The sequence below is a fragment of the Pseudopipra pipra genome, chromosome W (genome assembly GCF_036250125.1).
Source record: "Pseudopipra pipra isolate bDixPip1 chromosome W, bDixPip1.hap1, whole genome shotgun sequence".
In the NCBI taxonomy this organism is placed as follows: domain Eukaryota; kingdom Metazoa; phylum Chordata; class Aves; order Passeriformes; family Pipridae; genus Pseudopipra; species Pseudopipra pipra.
This window is the reverse complement of record NC_087580.1, coordinates 40,719,150-40,736,169: the sequence shown is the minus strand read 5'-3', so window position 1 is coordinate 40,736,169 and position 17,020 is coordinate 40,719,150. Positions and strand designations below refer to the sequence as shown.

Genomic DNA, 17,020 nt, shown 5'->3' with positions numbered 1-17,020 from the left:
CCCTGAGTCAGCAGTGCCCTGGCAGCCAGGAGGGCCAAGCCTGTCCTGGGGGCATCAGGCCCAGCATGGCCGGCTGGGCCAGGGAGGGGATTGTCCCGCTCTGCTCTGCCCTGGGGCGGCCTCACCTGCACCATTGGGGCAGTTTGGGGGGACACAATGGAAGGGAGAGATTGAGCCATTGGAGAGTGTCCAAAGGAGGGCAAGGAAGATGGGGAAGGGCCGTGGGGGGAAGGCGTGTGAGGACACTGAGGGCACTTGGTGTGTTCAGCTGGAGAAGAGACTGAGGGGAGACCTCACTGCAGGTCCAACTTCCTGGGGAGGGGCAGAGGAGGGGCAGGGCCTGAGCTCTGCTCTATGGAAACCGGTGACAGGACTGAGGGAATGGCCTGGAGTTGTGTCAGGGGAGGTTTAGGTTGGATCTTAGAAAAGGGTTGTTCCCCCAGAGGGTGGTTGGGCACTGAACAGGCTCCCCAGGGCAGTGGGCACAGCACCAAGGCTGACAGACCTCAAGAAGTGTTTGGATGATCCTCTCAGGCTCATGGTGTGACCCTTGGGGATGGTCCTGTGCAGGGCTAAGGGTTGGACTGGATGATCTTTGTTGGTCCCTTCCAACTCAGCATATTCTGTGATTCTGTGATTATCAACCCTGTGTTCAGCACAAACCAAAACACAGCCCTGCACCAGCCACAGGGAAGAAATTTAACTGTACTCCCCCTGAAACCAGAACAGCCTTTAGGGGCTCTCCCAGAAACATCCCACAGTCCATTTGCCACCTGTAACCAGTGACTCTGAGTTCCTGCTTCCCCAGCCCCAGAGATGGTCTCCTTGTCTGCTCATTCCTCCACACTCTATTTTCAGTGTTGGCATCTTAAGCAGACAAGCCCCTTGGAGATAATTTACTTGTAAGTCTTCATTTCTTTTGTGGTTAATTAGATCTCAGAATCTCAGAAGTGCATTCAAAATAAATATATTGTATTAAAGAAGAAATGAGAAAATACTTCCTTTTTTGTGGCCTGTTTACATTTTTCCTGTTTATACATTGATATCAGCCATCTCCATTTGATATTGATCCCAGGCATGTCCCAGTTCAGCCTGAATAGATAAGAAAATCAAGACCCTTTTATGTCTGACAATCCATCAGACTTTATCCCTATCCCCACCCCACCATTCCCTCATCAAACCCCTGGGACTCAAAGCAGCCTTGGGCAAATCTCAGCTTCCTCCACTCAAGGCTGGACCTGCAGGTTTCAGCTCCTTGGCACCAACTCCCACCTGCTTGGCTTGGAGAAAGAGCTGCCCAAGACACAGAGGGATGTTCATTTATGGCCAGCAAACAAAAACAGAGGAAGGCACAGCTCAATAAAAAACAGAAATCCTTCCCATGCTATATATTAAGTCCACATGGCCTCCACTGAAGTCCACTTTGCACAGTAGATAGTCTTAGACCAATGGCAAACACCTTCTGTGCCAAGCACAGATCCCAAGATCCCCCCAACACTCCCTGCCCTGGATTCTGTCCATATTTGCCCTTTGCACACAGTGAATCACACACTGAAGTCACAAGTTCCCTTGATCCACAGAGGGAGGAAAAGAGAAAATGAATGAATTTCTGTGTTGTGCAGAGTTAAATCTCCATTTATTCCAATATTCTGGGGCTACAGAAAAGTTATCAAACATCCTCTGTAGTATCTGTTCACTGGGGAAACATCTGTGTGGATGGCCAGGCCCAAGGAGTGGTCAGATCTACCTGAGACACTTTCATCTGGTCAGTCCCATCCCCCTGTCCAGTGTTGGATGTCACTCAGGAGCCCAACTCTTGGCTCCCTGTGCATCTCCAGGATGGGCTTTCACAGCCAACCTCTCTGCCCGGGTGGCAGGAGGGCCTACCCTGATAAGGCCTAAAATCCCATCAGACAATGCCAACAGTGCCAGCTCTCGTGCAAGCTGTCTGTGAGATCTGAGAGTTACCGGTGGCACCATGGGAATGGTTTTGGTGTTGAATGATGCTCAAACCAGCCTGGTTCACCCAACTCCAAACACACATCCTGCTTTTGGAAGTTGGATGGGACAGAGAAGCTGCTAACTGGCCTGTCCATTTGTGAGGAGCAGTCAATCCCTTCATCCTATAGAAGTCCAGTCCCCTTTCATCCAGGTAGGTTCTTCTAACACAGCCCTTCTTGGGGTAGATGTGTGGAGATTCCTGCCTTGGGTGGGGACGCCCTCCAAGGACACTCCTCAAGGCTGAGCAAAAGAAATCTCCCCATTACTGTTGGTCTGGGTGAGTTACATCAGATCTCTACATAATAATTATTTCTTTTGTCTAGTTTTAATATAATTGTTTCAAAAATTGCTTCAATATAGTGCACTATCCTATCCTGTACTGCACTACTAGTAGTTTTAGCTTTTCTATTGTGTAGTAAATTATTCTGATTAAGATCTTTTGTCTGATCACTTGTAACAATAAATGATTCATTTCATATAAATATTCTCATTTTGCCAATCATTAAAACCTGTGGGACAAAAGTGGTTCAATCACACTTCTGTAATTCCTTAAATTTAATTTGTTTGAAAAAATCTGAGGCAAAGATTGGATCCCTTATTCCTTGAGGCTCCGCAGTACCACAATGGCTCCTTGATTCCATGAGGTTGCACTGTTTCTCAGTGTTCTTGGGCTCCATAAAGCCCCACAGTGTTGCAATGGCCCACTGATTTCATCATTTCCCCCACTGTCACAGTGGACCCTTGATTCCATGAGGTTTCCCAGTGTCACAATGGTCCCTTTGACTCCAGAAGGCCTTGCAGAATCATAATGGCCCCTTGATTCTGTGAGGTTCCACAAGGTCACAATGGACCCTTGATTCCATGAGATTCTGCAATGTCCCATTGGTTCCCTTTGGTTCCAAAGGTTCTGGGATGTCACACTGGCCCCTTGATTCCCTCACATTCCGCAAAGTCCCAAGGTCCTTTTGATTCCATGAGGTTCCGCAGTGTCCCATGTTCCCTTTGGTTCCAGGAGGCCCCAGTGTATTCCAATGGCCCCTGGATTCCATGAGATTCCACAGTGTCCTGGGGTTCCCTTGTCTCCCTGAGTTTTGGCAGTGTCCCAGGGTCCCTTTGTTCCCAGGAGGTTCCTTTGTTTCCATCAGGTCCTTCCACATCCCAGACTCCCTTTGGTTCAATCAGGTGCTGCAGGGTCACAATGTCCCCTTTATTCCATGAGATTCTGCCATTTCCCAGGGTTCCTTTGGATCCATGGGATTCCACAGGGCCCAAGCTCCCTGCTTCTTATCCTTCCAACATTTGTGGGCCCATTCTATCCCTGCCTGGGATGGAGCACCATTGTGTTTCTGCAGGAATGGATCCATGGTCATCCTGCCACTGCCCCAATTTAATGCTGCAAAAATGTCACTGCAGGCCCGACCCTGGATGCAGGAACAGTCTGGGAACTCCAGGCCTGCTCCCATTCAGCAGAGCCAGTCGGGGTCCCAAAGAGCACAAGTGATTGACTGCAACCCCTGCAGTTCTCTGGCATTGCTGGGGACAAATGCAGGAACTGCCAGGAGCTCTGCAGAGCCCTGACAGTGCCACTGCAATCCCAAGCTGCATTGCCCGGGTCAACCCTCAGCACAGCCAAGGCCACAACCCTTCCTGAAAGGTGTCCCTTCTGGGCAGGGCCAGGGGGACAAACCCCTCCATCTGTCCCTGCACATGTTGTGTCCAATTCTCAGCCCCCACTTAGGGACAAAGTCAGGCTACATTGGGTGTTTAGCTTTGCATTTGCTTCACTCTTTTGTGCTTCCAACACACACACACACCAGTCTGGGCAGAGTCTGGCCCCCCAAAGAACACCTGACCTGACTAGTTGTGGCTCCTGCTGCAGTGGCTGCAACTTGGGCCACAATCTGTGTCAGGAGCAGAGAGGTCCCTGGACAGAGAAACTTCTTGGCAATGGAGTTCTTAAGAAAATGGGACAGGGTGTGGGGATCACTTGCAGGGCACAGCCAGGGAGGTGTCTTGACCAGCCTCCTGTTTAACATGACCAGCTTCTTCAGCCTCTTTTCTCTCTGTTTTCTCATGCTTGTTCCTCCAGAAACCACTGTGATCCTACCCTTGCTTTGGTTCTTTCCTAGACATCCCATGACAAGTCTTGCCCACTCCCCAAATCCCTTTTCTGGCTGCCCATCATGAGTCTCAGAGCCCAAGGCCGAATCCCCCCTCCTCAGCTGCAAGGTCACCCTCAGAGGTTCTGCCATTGACCCACTTGCTCAAAGTTTCATACAGATACCTTGGAACTTCCTTGGAATTAATTTGTTACCTTTTGGGCTTAGAATGGTTTCTCCAAGACTTGGCAATTCATGTCCTAGAAATGGAAATTCTTTGGAGAAGGAGTTTGGGACTCAAAGAATCACAGAATGGTTTGGGTTGGAAGGGAGCTAAAAGGTCATCTGGTCCAAATCCCTGGAGGTGGGCAGTGACATCTTTTACTCATTGAGGTTACTCACACACCGTGACCTTGGACAAATGCAGGGATGGGACATCTACTTCTCTGAAAACCTCTTCCAGTTCTTGTTGCCCTTATTGTTAAATCTTTCCTCCTGTTATCCAGTACAAAACTCTTCTCTTTCAGTTCAAAGCCACTGCCCCATGTTCTGCCACTACAGGCCTTGGTAAAAAGTATCACTGAGATTTCCTTAGACTAGGAGCATGACATTTTCATCTGCAAAAACATCTGTGAGTGCCCAGAGATCTCCCAAGATGGGCTTTAAAGGTCTCAAGCACATGAGCACTAGAGAGGGGCTAAGGAGCTGTGGCCTCACTGGTGTGGAGACTGAGGACAGTACAGGACAGCCCTCAGAGGGCTTGAAGGGAGGATTTAGAGATGGTGGATCCTTTTGTCGGAGAAGAAAAGAGCATGAGAAAGAAAAAATTAATGCCAAGTGCAGCTGGGGAGGTCCTGAGTGGACATGAGGAAAAAGGAATTTCACTCCATGGAAAACACTGGGCTGGAACACGTCACCCAGGAGGAGTCTGGATGAGCCCCAGGCTTTGTGTATGCAGGAAGAGCCAGGGAGGACGCAGAGATGTCAGTGCAGGAAGGTGCCAGCCAGGTGGGGCAGCCGGGGGGATGACGACAGCCTGCAGGGAAAGGGGCAGGGCATGGACACCGTAGGACAGCCTGGGCTGGAGAGGAGACAGGGATGGGGAGAAGCTGAAAGGCCCTGACACAGCCACCTTCTGCAGGCCTTTGGCCATGGCTGCTGTCTGTGCCCCTGATGCCAGGAGGAGGGGAGTGCCCCTTGCAGCCCTGGGGCCTCAGGGCCTCCTTGTCCCTGTTCAGCAGCCTGGCAGGTGCCACCCCATGGTCCTGCCCTTGGCATTGCACATCCCACATCCCAGTGCCCCAGGAAGAGCCCTGAGGAATGAGGCAGGGACAGCATCTGCCTTCCCAGGGGCTGGGGATCAGGGCTTGGCCCATTGGATTAAGGAAACAAGTCAAGGTTTATTCAGCATCAGAGCCACCTTTCCCTTGCTTGTCCATCCTTGTCATCACTGTCTGCAGTTTTCTGCTCTAACTGGAACCCAGGGAGACATTCTCAGTTGTGTCCCTCAGTGAGACTCATTAGCACTACAAGAAACTTCAGTGTTTCAATCTCACTTTGACTTGTTGAGAAGTTGTTTGAAGTTCCTCTCAGGGACTGAGTCTCATGTAAACAACACCAAACCCCCCTGAGGGTCATGAAATGCCTGGGGTTGTTGCTGTGCTGCTGAGCTGGGCTGGGCTCCGGGCACACAGGGAGCTCCTGGCAAGCAAGAACAGCTTCAAAGAGACAGCTCTGCTGGTGAGCAGCTCCTCTGCACAGCCCAGCAGGGCTGAGGGCACTGCCAGGGCAGCTCAGGGACACCAACAGGGCACAGACAGAGCTTCAAGGGGCTCAGCACTGGCAGGAGGGCTGAGAGCTCCCTGCAGGAGGAACCTTGGCAGGGCTGCACATGGTGAGTCTGTGGTTGCAGGGCAGTGCAGGGGCAGCTCCTGGAGGCATCTCCTAAAGCTGGCCCAGCCCCAGCTGATGGGATGGGTGAGCAGGGGGCTGTTTGGAGGCCCTTTGGAAGAGCTGTGAAGCTGGGAGTGCAGGCAGGGGTGCCCAGGGCTGTGGGGCAGAGCAGGGTCCTGCAGCCCAGGGCGCTCTGCTGGGCAGGGACTCTGCTGCCTGCCAGGGGCAGCTCTCAGCCCGGCCTGGGGAGCTGCTCCCAGGGCTGGGGCAGAAGGGCTGTGGGCAAGGAGCAAACCTGGCAGGGGAGGGAGGTTCTTTTCCATGTCTTGCTGTTGCAGGGTCGGACCTGCTCAAAGCTCCGGATCACTGCAGCATATTGAATGGAGAATGTTTTGCAAAGCTCAGAAAAGACAGAGGCTACAGGAAAGGAATTAGTGCTGAGGTGTGTTTCCTGCTTGGGCATTGTAGCATAGACATTGTTCTCTCAGTTCAGGAGGCTGCACTGAAATTCCAACTCTTTTACTCTCTAAGGTGAATATTTCAGGCAGGATCAGAGATGAGCACAGGATCCTGGGCAGTGCTGAGCCTTCCCTTGGGGGTGGGCACTCTCCTGTCCCAGCCCTTGGCTTCTCTGCAGGAGGGCTCCTGTCCTGCTCTGTCCAGCACAGCTGCACCTCTGGGCTGGCACAGGGGACACTTCACAGAGCTGCCCTTTCAAGCAGCGCTGCCCTGCTCTCAGCACAGATCTTGGTGAGGTTTTTAAAGAATAATCTGTGTGTGAAGTCATCCTCAAGGCAGCACAACAGAAACTTCAGGGCAGAAGGGAAACAGACTGAGAGGCACTGCAGCTCTCCTGGCCCTGCAATAAGCCATGCAGAGCACAGCCCTTCTGCCTGTCCTGTCTCAAGAATCTTCAGATTTGTCACCAGAAAAATTTGCCCCTAAAAAAAATCCCCAGGTGTTATGATTGTAACCAAAAAACCGAGTCAAAATTATTTTAAGGATACTCTGTGCCTCTCTTCTGCAGTACAAATTGCTCCAAGACAACAGTCCAGGAATTGAACTTTTCCATCAAAGCTGGGTTCCATGTGACATCCCCTGTGATCATGAGAGCTGTCCCAAACCAGCTCCATGTCTGCACTGCAGCAGAGCAAAGCTGAGTCCTTGGCAGCACATGACCAGAGCTCCTGCTCCTCACAGCACCCTCAGAGAGCACAAACCAGAGAAAAGAAATGCCTTGACTTGGAGGAGATTTCCCTGAAAACTGAGATGGCTTTGCTGAGAGGGGGTTGTCTTAATTGTTTCCTGTGCTTTCCTTTTCTGAACAGACCCTGTCTTATAGAGCAGCAAATGTCCAACAGCAGCTCCATGCCCCAGTTCCTCCTCCTGGCATTCGCAGACAGGAGGGAGCTGCAGCTCCTGCACTTCTGGCTCTTCCTGGCCATCTCCCTGGCTGCCCTCCTGGCCAACGGCCTCATCCTCAGTGCCATAGCCTGTGACCACCACCTGCACACCCCCATGGGCTTCTTCCTGCTCAACCTCTCCCTCACAGACCTGGGCTGCATCTGCACCACTGTCCCCAAAGCCATGCACAATTCCCTCTGGGACACCACAACCATCTCTTACATGGGATGTGCTGCACAGGCCTTTCTGCTTGTCTTCTTCATTGGAGCAGAGTTTTCCCTCCTCACCATCATGTGCTACGACCGCTACGTTGCCATCTGCAAACCCCTGCACTACGGGACCCTCCTGGGCAGCAGAGCTTGTGCCCACATGGCAGCAGCTGCCTGGGCCGCTGGGTTTCTCCGTGCTCTGCTGCACACAGCCAATACATTTTCCCTGCCCCTGTGCCAGGGCAATGCCCTGGACCAGTTCTTCTGTGAAATCCCACACATCCTCAAGCTCTCCTGCTCACACTCAGGCTACCTCAGGGAAATTGGGCTCACTGTGGTTACTGCCTGTTTAATGTTCGGTTGTTTTGTTTTCATTGTGTTCTCCTATGTGCAGATCTTCAAGGCTGTGCTGAGGATCCCCTCTCAGCAGGGACGGCACAAAGCCTTTTCCACCTGCCTCCCTCACCTGGCCGTGGTCTCCCTGTTTATCAGCACCTCATTCTTTGTCTACTTGAAGCCCCTCTTTTTCTCCTTACCATCCCTGGATCTGACCCTGTCAGTTCTGTACTCAGTGGTGCCCCCAGTTCTGAACCCCCTCATCTACAGCCTGAGGAATCAGGAGATCAAGGATGCCTTAAGGAAACTGAAAACTGGGTTTTTTTCAGAAGAAATAAACTTTCGTTCTGCTGCATGTTATCTTCCTCATTAAAGGCCAATCCTGTTATGGACTTCATTAAAGGCCCAGCATATCTTCTCTATTTTTTGCTCCTGATAGGAGTGTTATTTTTGTGAGAATTTGTTCACATCAAAAAATCTTTATTTCAATAAATATATCTATAAGGATATATATATATCTGTTTATATATAACCACCATTTTCAATTCAGTGTTTGCCTTTCTAGCCTGGCCCAGAGACTGTAAAAACTGGGAAATGTACTCACTGTGTGCTTCAACCAAATAAAGAACTCTGCATTGGCTTGTTTGCCTGACATCTTTCCTCTCTGACTTCTCTGCAGCTGCAGGGTCGGTGCCTCTGTGCAGAACTGGGCCAGAAAAGAGTCCCAGCAGAGCAGCACTGCCAGGGAGCAGCAGCTCTTCTCCTGCGTGGCCTCCTCTCCCTTCCCTTCCACACTGTCCTGCAGAGCCCTGTGTTCCTGGAGGCCTCAGTGCTCTGGCAGTCGGTCCCAGTCCTGCTGCAGGACTGTCCAGGGACTGCAGGCAGGGACAGCCACGGGCACTGCTGGCACAGAGCTGACCTCTGCAGCAGCACTGCCATCCTGCAGGGGCATCTCCTCAGGCCAGGGCCTCAAAGCTTCCATCTGCTTTCCACTTTGCTCTCCAGGATGTGCCCAAAGCAATACCCTGCAGAGGAAAACAGCAGTGACCAGCACAAGGGGGGGAGTGCTCAGGGTGGGGGCACCCAGCAGTGCCCTGGCACAGCCAGCGCCGCTCCCAGCACTGGCCTCTCACCCCAGGCCATTGGGCTTGTTCTTCCCTCCAAGGAGGGACATCAAATGACCAGCTCAGGAGTCCATGTTTGCACTGCATGCACAAGACATGCCCATGTGTCACGGCTTGGGGCTGGGGGGTGGAAGGCTTAGACAAAGTTGATGGCAGAAGCTGTCTTGTTGAGCTACGAGGGGCAGAAAGGACCCCCTTGCTTTCTAAATTCCTTCTCAGAGAGGAGCCTGGGGTGGCTGGATCCAATCTTAAGCTCAGAGTTTGGTTTCAACTGAAGGAATTCTAGAGGTGTGATTCAATCACTTTGTCCTGCAGGTTTTAGTGATGACAAATCAGAAATATTTCTATAAAATGAATGATTTATTATGACAAATGAACAGAAAATTGATCAGACAGTGACCAGATGAAAGACCTTAAACAGAATTATTTACTGCACAGTATAAAAGCCAAAAACTTGTAGCAGTATAGTGTAAGATAGGACAGTGCAGTCTATCAAAGTCATTCTATTAATTAGATCAAAGCCAGCAAAAACAAACAATCCTGAAGCAGAGATTGAGGTAACTCACCCCACAATGACAGGGGGTAGTTCTCTGTCTTTCACTTAACCCTTGGGCAGTGACCATGAAGAGCTGTTCCTGCTTCATGGCAGAAGCTCCACACACTTCAAGGAAGTCTGTGGAAGAATCTGCCCCATGACAGTTGGATGGGGCTTTTACAGTTATCAAGGGTTTGACTGCCAGACATATTTGCAGGCCAGGGAGCAGCTTCTCTGTCAAATCCTGCTTCAGAAAGCAGGATGTGTGTTTGAAGTTTCATGAAGCCTTTTGGGTTTAGCATAATTCAACATTAAAAACAGCACCTTGACAGGAGTAGTAACTCATCACAGTTTGCATTGTTTGCATTCTCTGACCATTCTTTAGGTATTGTCAGAGCAGAGCATCCTGCCAGAAATGGCCCCTTGATTCCATGAGGTTGCAAAAACTCTGAGAGCTCCTTTGGTTCCATGAGGCCCTGCAGTGTCACAATGGTTCCTTGATTCCAGGATGTTCCAAATCATCACAGGGTTCCCTTGGCTCCAAGAGGCTCCCCAGTGTCCCACCGGCCCCTGGATTCCAGGAGGCCCTGCAGTGTCCCAATGGCCACTCGGTTCCATGAGCCACAGCGGCTGCCGCCGGCGTCTGTGCCCGGAGCCGCCGCTCCCACGGGGCTGCCGCACTCACCGCCGGGGTTGCCGCTCGCGCAGCCGCCGCTCTGCCCCGGCTGCACCGGAACCCGGCACCGCCTCGGGCCTGCGCTGCCGCCTCAGCGGCCACAGGGACACAGGGATGGGGGACCTTTGCTCTGCCGCTGATGGGGCCTGGCTTTGTTCTGCTGGGGTCTGGGCTTTAGGAAAATTGCTGTTCCTTTTCATGCTCCACTGGAACACCTCCTGAATTCCAAAGGTTTCCTAATCCAGGGGAGGGGTTTCTATGGCATCGGAGGTGCCGCCCCTTGGGACACATTGTCAATAAACCATCCAGCTGACTTGGATGTGTTGGCCTGTGATCAGTCAATGGTTTGGGGAATGCTCTATTCTGGTTGAATGTTGCCCTATAACCTTTTGCCAAGCTCCCTTATTTTCTGAAGTTTGGCAGTAAAAGTGTGTTTTTTGACCTCTTGAGAAAATGTGTGCAGTGTCTTCTCCCTTGTGGTCTTTCTGAAGGTATTAAAAGAAATGAAGGCCCTTTTAAAATATTTGGAGGGTGGAAATTTTTGGTGCATTTTATATTTTCAGAGGAAAACCCCTTTGCTGAGCTCATAGCTCAAACCTGGGGTCTTACAGTCACCATCCCTGGAAGTGTTCAAAAAACATTGAGCTGTGGCACTTGAGGACGTGGTTCAGTGGTGAAGATGCCAGTGCTGGGTTAATGGTTGCACTCCATGATCACAGAGGTCTTTTCCAACCTTAACAATTCTATGATTCTGTGGTGACTCAACCACTTCCCTGGACATTCTGTTCCAATGCTTGATAACCCTTGGCTGCAACCAAGGAACAGACCAGTGATTTTCACAGAGTTCCTGGATCACAGGATGTCCAAAGCCAAGGATATTTCCATCAGCAGCTTGTCCTTCCTGCAGATCAGAGTCCCCTAAAGCCTCCAGGCCCTCCACAATGGCAGAGACCCCCCAGGCAGCAAAGCCCTGTCCTGCCAGGCTGCCCAGCCCAGCCCTGTGTCTCTCTGGCCCTGGGAAGAGCAGGGTTTGCTCTCCTTGAGGCACCTCAGTCCCTCCACCATTGCCATCTGCCCCCACCCCAGCAGGCTCTGGAGCAAAGCACAGCTGAGGTCCAGCACAGCTCTGCTCTGACACAAAGAACCTGCAGTCAGGACAGGAAGAGGACAAAGTCTTGTTTAACCAGCCTGAGGAATAATGGGATCAATGACCTCCTCTATTCCTGGGCACTTGAATGACCCTGAGGATCAGGTTTGGTAGCAGGGAGGGGGCTGCAGGTTTCCCTTAGGGAAGAGGAGATCAAGAATTGACTCTGTGTCAGAGAGAGCCAGTTTCAGGTGGCTCCAAAATGGACCAGCCAGTGCCCAAAGCTGAGCCAAAAAGCAATTCCAGAGGCACCTCTGTGATCACCCTTTGGAGAAAGGATAAAATCCAGGGTGCTGTAACCCAGAGAGGAGTGAGAGAAATGGGGAAGAAACAACCCTGCAGGCACCAAGGGAAGTGGAGAAGGAGAAGGAGTGAGAGAGAGCCTTGGTGGGCACCTGGCAGCCAAAAGCCAACCCCCAGCCCTGAGAGCCACAGGTCAGCCCAGCACAGAAGCTCCTTTAGGTCTGGAGGTTCTTTGCAGCAGCTTTTTAGCAGAGCTGCCAGCTGGGCCATCAAAGGGGATGCTCAGCTGGGTCTGAAACCTGTGTCAGCCTTGTCAGCTTTGGCTCTGTAAGATAAGAAAGAATTATAGAATCCTAAATAGTTTGAGTCAGATGGGACCCTTATAGGTCATCTAGTCCAACCCCCCTGCAATGAACAGGGACACGTTCAACTAGATCAGGTAGCTCAAAGCCCTTTCTAACCTGACCTTGAATGTTTCCAAGGGTGGGGCATCTATGACCTCTCTGGGCAACCTGTGCCAGTGTTTCACCACACTCAGTGTAAAAAATTTCTTCCTCATATCTAGCTCAAATCTGCTCTTTTTTAGTTGAAAACCATTATCACTTGTCTTATTACAATTAAGTCTGTCCCCATCCTTCATATAAGTATGATCTCAGGAGCTCCTGACAAGCCTTGACCAAACCAGCTGAGCAATGAAGAGCCTCTGGACTGGACCAGGGTGTGGTGAAGTGTCCCTGGACTGGACCAGGTGCTCCTGGATGATAAAGGTGGGAACAACCCAGAGTGTGACAGCTGGGGAACACAGGATAATCAGACTTCCCCTGAAAGTCTTGGAACATTCTCTACCTGAACTGTAGTGCAAAATGGAAGAGTCTGGATGCAATTCCCAAATAGTTTGGAAACTCCAGTCATTCCTGACACCAGGATGGAAATTCAGCAGATAACTAAAGCCAGTCACCTTGGGAGCCCACAACCAGCGGGGCTGAGGGAGGCCCTGGCAGCTCCCCAGCACCTCCCTCTCAGTGGGACACCTCTGGCAGCCTCTCCCAGCTCAAGAACCCTCCAGTTTGTGACACTCCAAAGATCGTTGCTGATGCCCAGGACAATTCTGATCCCCCTAAACAAACACTCCTCCAGCTGTGACCCTTGTCTGGTGAGAAACACAAAGGGATTTGTGGGAGTGTTTCCCTGACAACAAGGAGAATTTGGGAGAGGGACCTTTCCACAGCCAGCTATTGATGTGTCCACACATCTCTGCCTGGGTGTGGGTGGGAATTGACTGTGGTGGGAATGTTGTTCTTGGGAATCTATAATTCAGTCACTGTTAAAATTGCACCAAATGCTATTGAATCACTTGATAATTGTTTGATTGGTCAATGATGAGTGCTACTAATGTCTTTTGCCCCCTTGTCTTTGGATCCAATCCTTGGTGTCCTGACCCTCTTGCATCCCAAGGCTCTGTGTAAATCATTCCCTTTCATCAAAAAATATATTTTTGGTGGCTTCCACTTTAAAATCTTCCTCCTTAGCTAAACTACAAAACAACTCTAATTAGTTGTTGATGTCTTGAAGACTTGAAGACAACTAAAGAAAATAATTTGTTTTTCAATGTTTTAATGGGTCCCACAGTGTGTTTGGAGTTGCATCAGCTGTCAGTCCAAGATGGGCCATGGCAGAACTGGGGAGATTGAAGGGTGAGGAGCCAGGTTGATCATCCAGGGTCAGTGTGGATCTCCTGAGGAGAGTCTCAGCATCAAGATCACTTGGAGAACACTTCTATCACCTCTTCTCTGAACTGCAAAATATCCATCCTTGAATTAAAAAAAAAAAGTACAAACTTTGAAGACTTGTTTTGAAATTGCCTTGAAGACAACTAAAGGAAGACAAAGAGATCCTGAGGGATTTCTGCATTTTAATGAGCCCCACGGTGTTTTTGCAGCCCAGCCCATGATCCTGAGGTACTGAGAGAAGATTGAAGCAGCTGCTGAAGAAGTCAGAAGCCAAACTCCAAGTCCTTTGAAGCATTGCTGGGCCCCACTGAGGGCATGCACTGACAAAGCCTCTCCAGGGACTCCTTCGAGCAGCTCCTTGGAGGCCAGGAGTGCAGGCAGACAAAGGCTCTGGGCAGGCCCCTGCAATGCTGAGCAAAGCCTGCCTTGGTTTTGTGGAGCACAAAGGCCAAGGCCTGAGCCCCAGGCCCTGGCCCAGCAGATCCTGTCCCTCCCGGCTGGCTCAGGGCTGTTTGGGGGGCACTGGGATGGGAGGGGGAGGAACAACAAAGGCCCAAAACTGGGCAACCCCTGCCAGGCTCCTGAGGGAGGGGCGAGGCAGAACCCAAGGGCAGAACCTGCCAGGAAAGTTGGTTGTGGTGGCCTGAGTGGCAGAGGCAGCTGCCAGAGGCAAGGGGACAAAGGCCTGGGTGCCTTTGGGCCTTGCAGCCCTGCCAGAGCCCTTGGCCATCTCTCCTGCAGGCTGTCCTGCCCTGGCCCTGCTGCTGCTCTGGCCTTGCAGGCTGCACACACCCCTCCTGCTTTCCCACCCCCCTCCCAGCAGCATTTCTAGACCCTCCCTGATGTCTCTGCACCAGCTCTGGCTGTTCCCTGGAACACAAAGCCATAGGCTGATCCTGACTCCCTCTGGGTGAGCTCTTGCAGCACAAGGGTCCCCGTTGAGTGACAGTTCTTTTTCCTCACCTTCAGTCTGAGCCTTCAGTGCTACTCTTTGTGGAGATTTCACTCTATTTCCAATATGGAGAAAAGCTCCATCCTGTCAGATCTCCTCTAGACCCTCTCCAGTTCTTCCTCATTCCTCCAGAATGGGGAACCTCACAGACAGACCGACCAGTCCAGATGTGGTGACCCCAGAGCTGAGTCCAGGGGGGTGACAACTCCCTTCTCTGGGTGCCCACACTCCCCCTAAGGCAGCTCCATGTGCAGTTGGCCTTAAATCAAGGGGCCATTCTGATTCTTTGTGACATCACGGAATCAAGTGGCACCGTGACACTGCAGGGCCTCATGGAACCAAAGGAATGCAGGGACACTGTGGAATCTCATGGAACCAAGGGACCACTGTGACATGCGGGGTCTCATTGGAACAAAAGGAATCCTGGGACATCTCAGAACCTCATGGAACCAAGGGGCCACTGTGCCTCCCCAGAACTCCATGGAATCAAGCAGAGCCGCTGCCTCCCCCCCGCCGTCGCACGGACCGGAGTCGCCGGCTCTGCCCCGCTTGGACACCTCTGGAGTCAGTGTGTTCTTGGGCAGCACAACTGATCTCAGACCAGAGAGTTTCCCAGATTTTGCTTTGCCCCCTCTCTCCTCTGGTTTTCTTTTCTGTTCTTGGTTCATTTAGGGAGAAAAGGAGGAAGGGAGGCACATGTTGATCCCTGGTTTTATCTGTTTACAAAAGGGAGTTGGGGCAGGGGGGAGAGAGGAGGCAATTTCTCTCTCTGTTGTAGCTTTGAACTGTTTTGTTGGTATTGCTGGTTTTGCTGTTATATTTCTTGTCAGTGAACTGTTATTTTTTTTCACTTATACCTCCTTGTATTTTGTCTCCCTGTAGTGGTGGGGAATGAAAATAGAGTGAATTCATTTTATTGGAGTTCCCGCCCCAATATGTGTCTTTAAACCAGGACAGGTTGCTCAAGGGATCCCTGAAATTTGGCATCATTCACAAAGGATTCGAAAACACATTTTGTCCCATTGTACAGAGAGATAATAAAGATGTTCTCCAGTGGTGTTCAAGGGCTGATCACTGAGGGATTTCATCCAGAAGTTGCTGCCAAGAGAACTTTGTGCCATGGATTTTATTTGACACTCTTCATTCAGCCAACTTCCCACCCACCACATCTTCCACTTCTTCAGTCCAGCTCTCACCAGTCTGGCCATAAGGAGACCACAGGAGACCATGTCAAGGGCCTTGATAAAGTCTGGGCACAAAACATCCCCTTCTATTCCCTCCCACAGGGGTTCTGCAATCCCTGCCTTGTCCTTCCCATGCCTGGCAATGGCTGCAGGAGTGTTGCCCGTAATCCAAAAGAGACACAAACCAACAGAGTGCCGGTTTATGCGGTGCTTTATTCGGGGCCCCGGGAACCTGCGGGCTAACGCCCCAAGTCAGGATTCCGAAGACCCTCCCTCTTCATCCAGCTTTTATACACAAACAAGTTTATGTGCAGTTTCCACGGCAAAGCGGTTACAGTTTCCACAGCAAACTAGGTGCAGCACAGCAAACCAGGTGCAGCACAGCAAACCAGGTGCAGTTACAAACAAGCTCATACTTCATACTGATAACAATTAATAATCCCTAGAAACTGTTTAACAGACCTTAGCCACATCCTAGGTAACAAATCGTTATTTACAGGCTTGACTAGATCCTTTGATTATGGTTTCTATTTCACACACAAACAGGGTTGCTACTTTGGAGTGTTGCTTTCTAGGCCTACTCTTCTACTAAGCCTTAGCCATTCTACTACTAATTTAAACTGCTTTGCAACAGGAGGACTTGCCCTATCCCCTTCCCTGCTGAGCCTGAGCAATCTGGAAGTCTCCCAACCCTCCTTGCTGCCCTGTTTGCAGACTGGTTCCATGTCTGCCTTTGCCAAGGCCCCAGGAAGCTCTGGGATGGCTCTGGCCTTTCCAAGGGTTTGGGAGAGGTCTCCCAGTGACACTGCCCAGCCTTCTCAATATCCCTAACACCAAAACTTTTGCGATATGCCACAGTTCCAGTTTAGTGCCCAGAACACAACACAGGTTGTCCTGGTGGTTCTGGAGAATGAGAAGGGTTTTCTTCCTCGAGGCCAACCCATCCAATTGGATTTGAGTGTGGCTGCAAGGTTCCCTCAGCATTTTCCCCAGTGCCTCCCTGCCCTGAAGGTTTCTGGCCATCAGGCTGGAGCTGAGGGGGTTGGGCAGGTGCCTGAGGAGGGGGTAGAACAAGGGCTGTGTCCAACTGTGCCAGGAGGGCTGTGCTGGGCAAGGATGAGGAGGCTGCAGAAAACAGTGGCCCTGGGGAGGTGAGAGGAGCAGCTGGAGAGACCTTGTGCCTGCCCACGCTGGGCAGGAGCTGCCCCAGGATGGCAGCTCTGAAGCACTCCCAGGATGTCCCTGTGAACAGGAGGGGAAGACTGGATCTAAAAAATGAAACCTGGAAAGCAGAGAGCAGGAGTGTCATGAGGACACTGCAGGAGAGTTCCAGCCCTGGAGCAAGGTCACAGAAGAAGTGACCCAGTACATGTAGTGGCCTCAGAAGATCCCACAGCATCCTGGAGGTGCTGTAGGAGAGCCCAGCTCTGCTTCACAAGTTCCCAGGGCCTGTCCCTGCCTGTGCTCCAAGGGCTTTCAGCCCACAG

The 17,020-nt window shown here is 51.3% G+C and overlaps 1 protein-coding gene across 1 annotated transcript in view; it reads right to left on the bottom strand.

Moving 5' to 3' along the window:
• LOC135405395 (zinc finger protein 239-like) overlaps positions 1-17,020 on the bottom strand; it is a 669,637-nt gene that overhangs the window by 202,962 nt on the left and 449,655 nt on the right. The window lies entirely within an intron of this gene.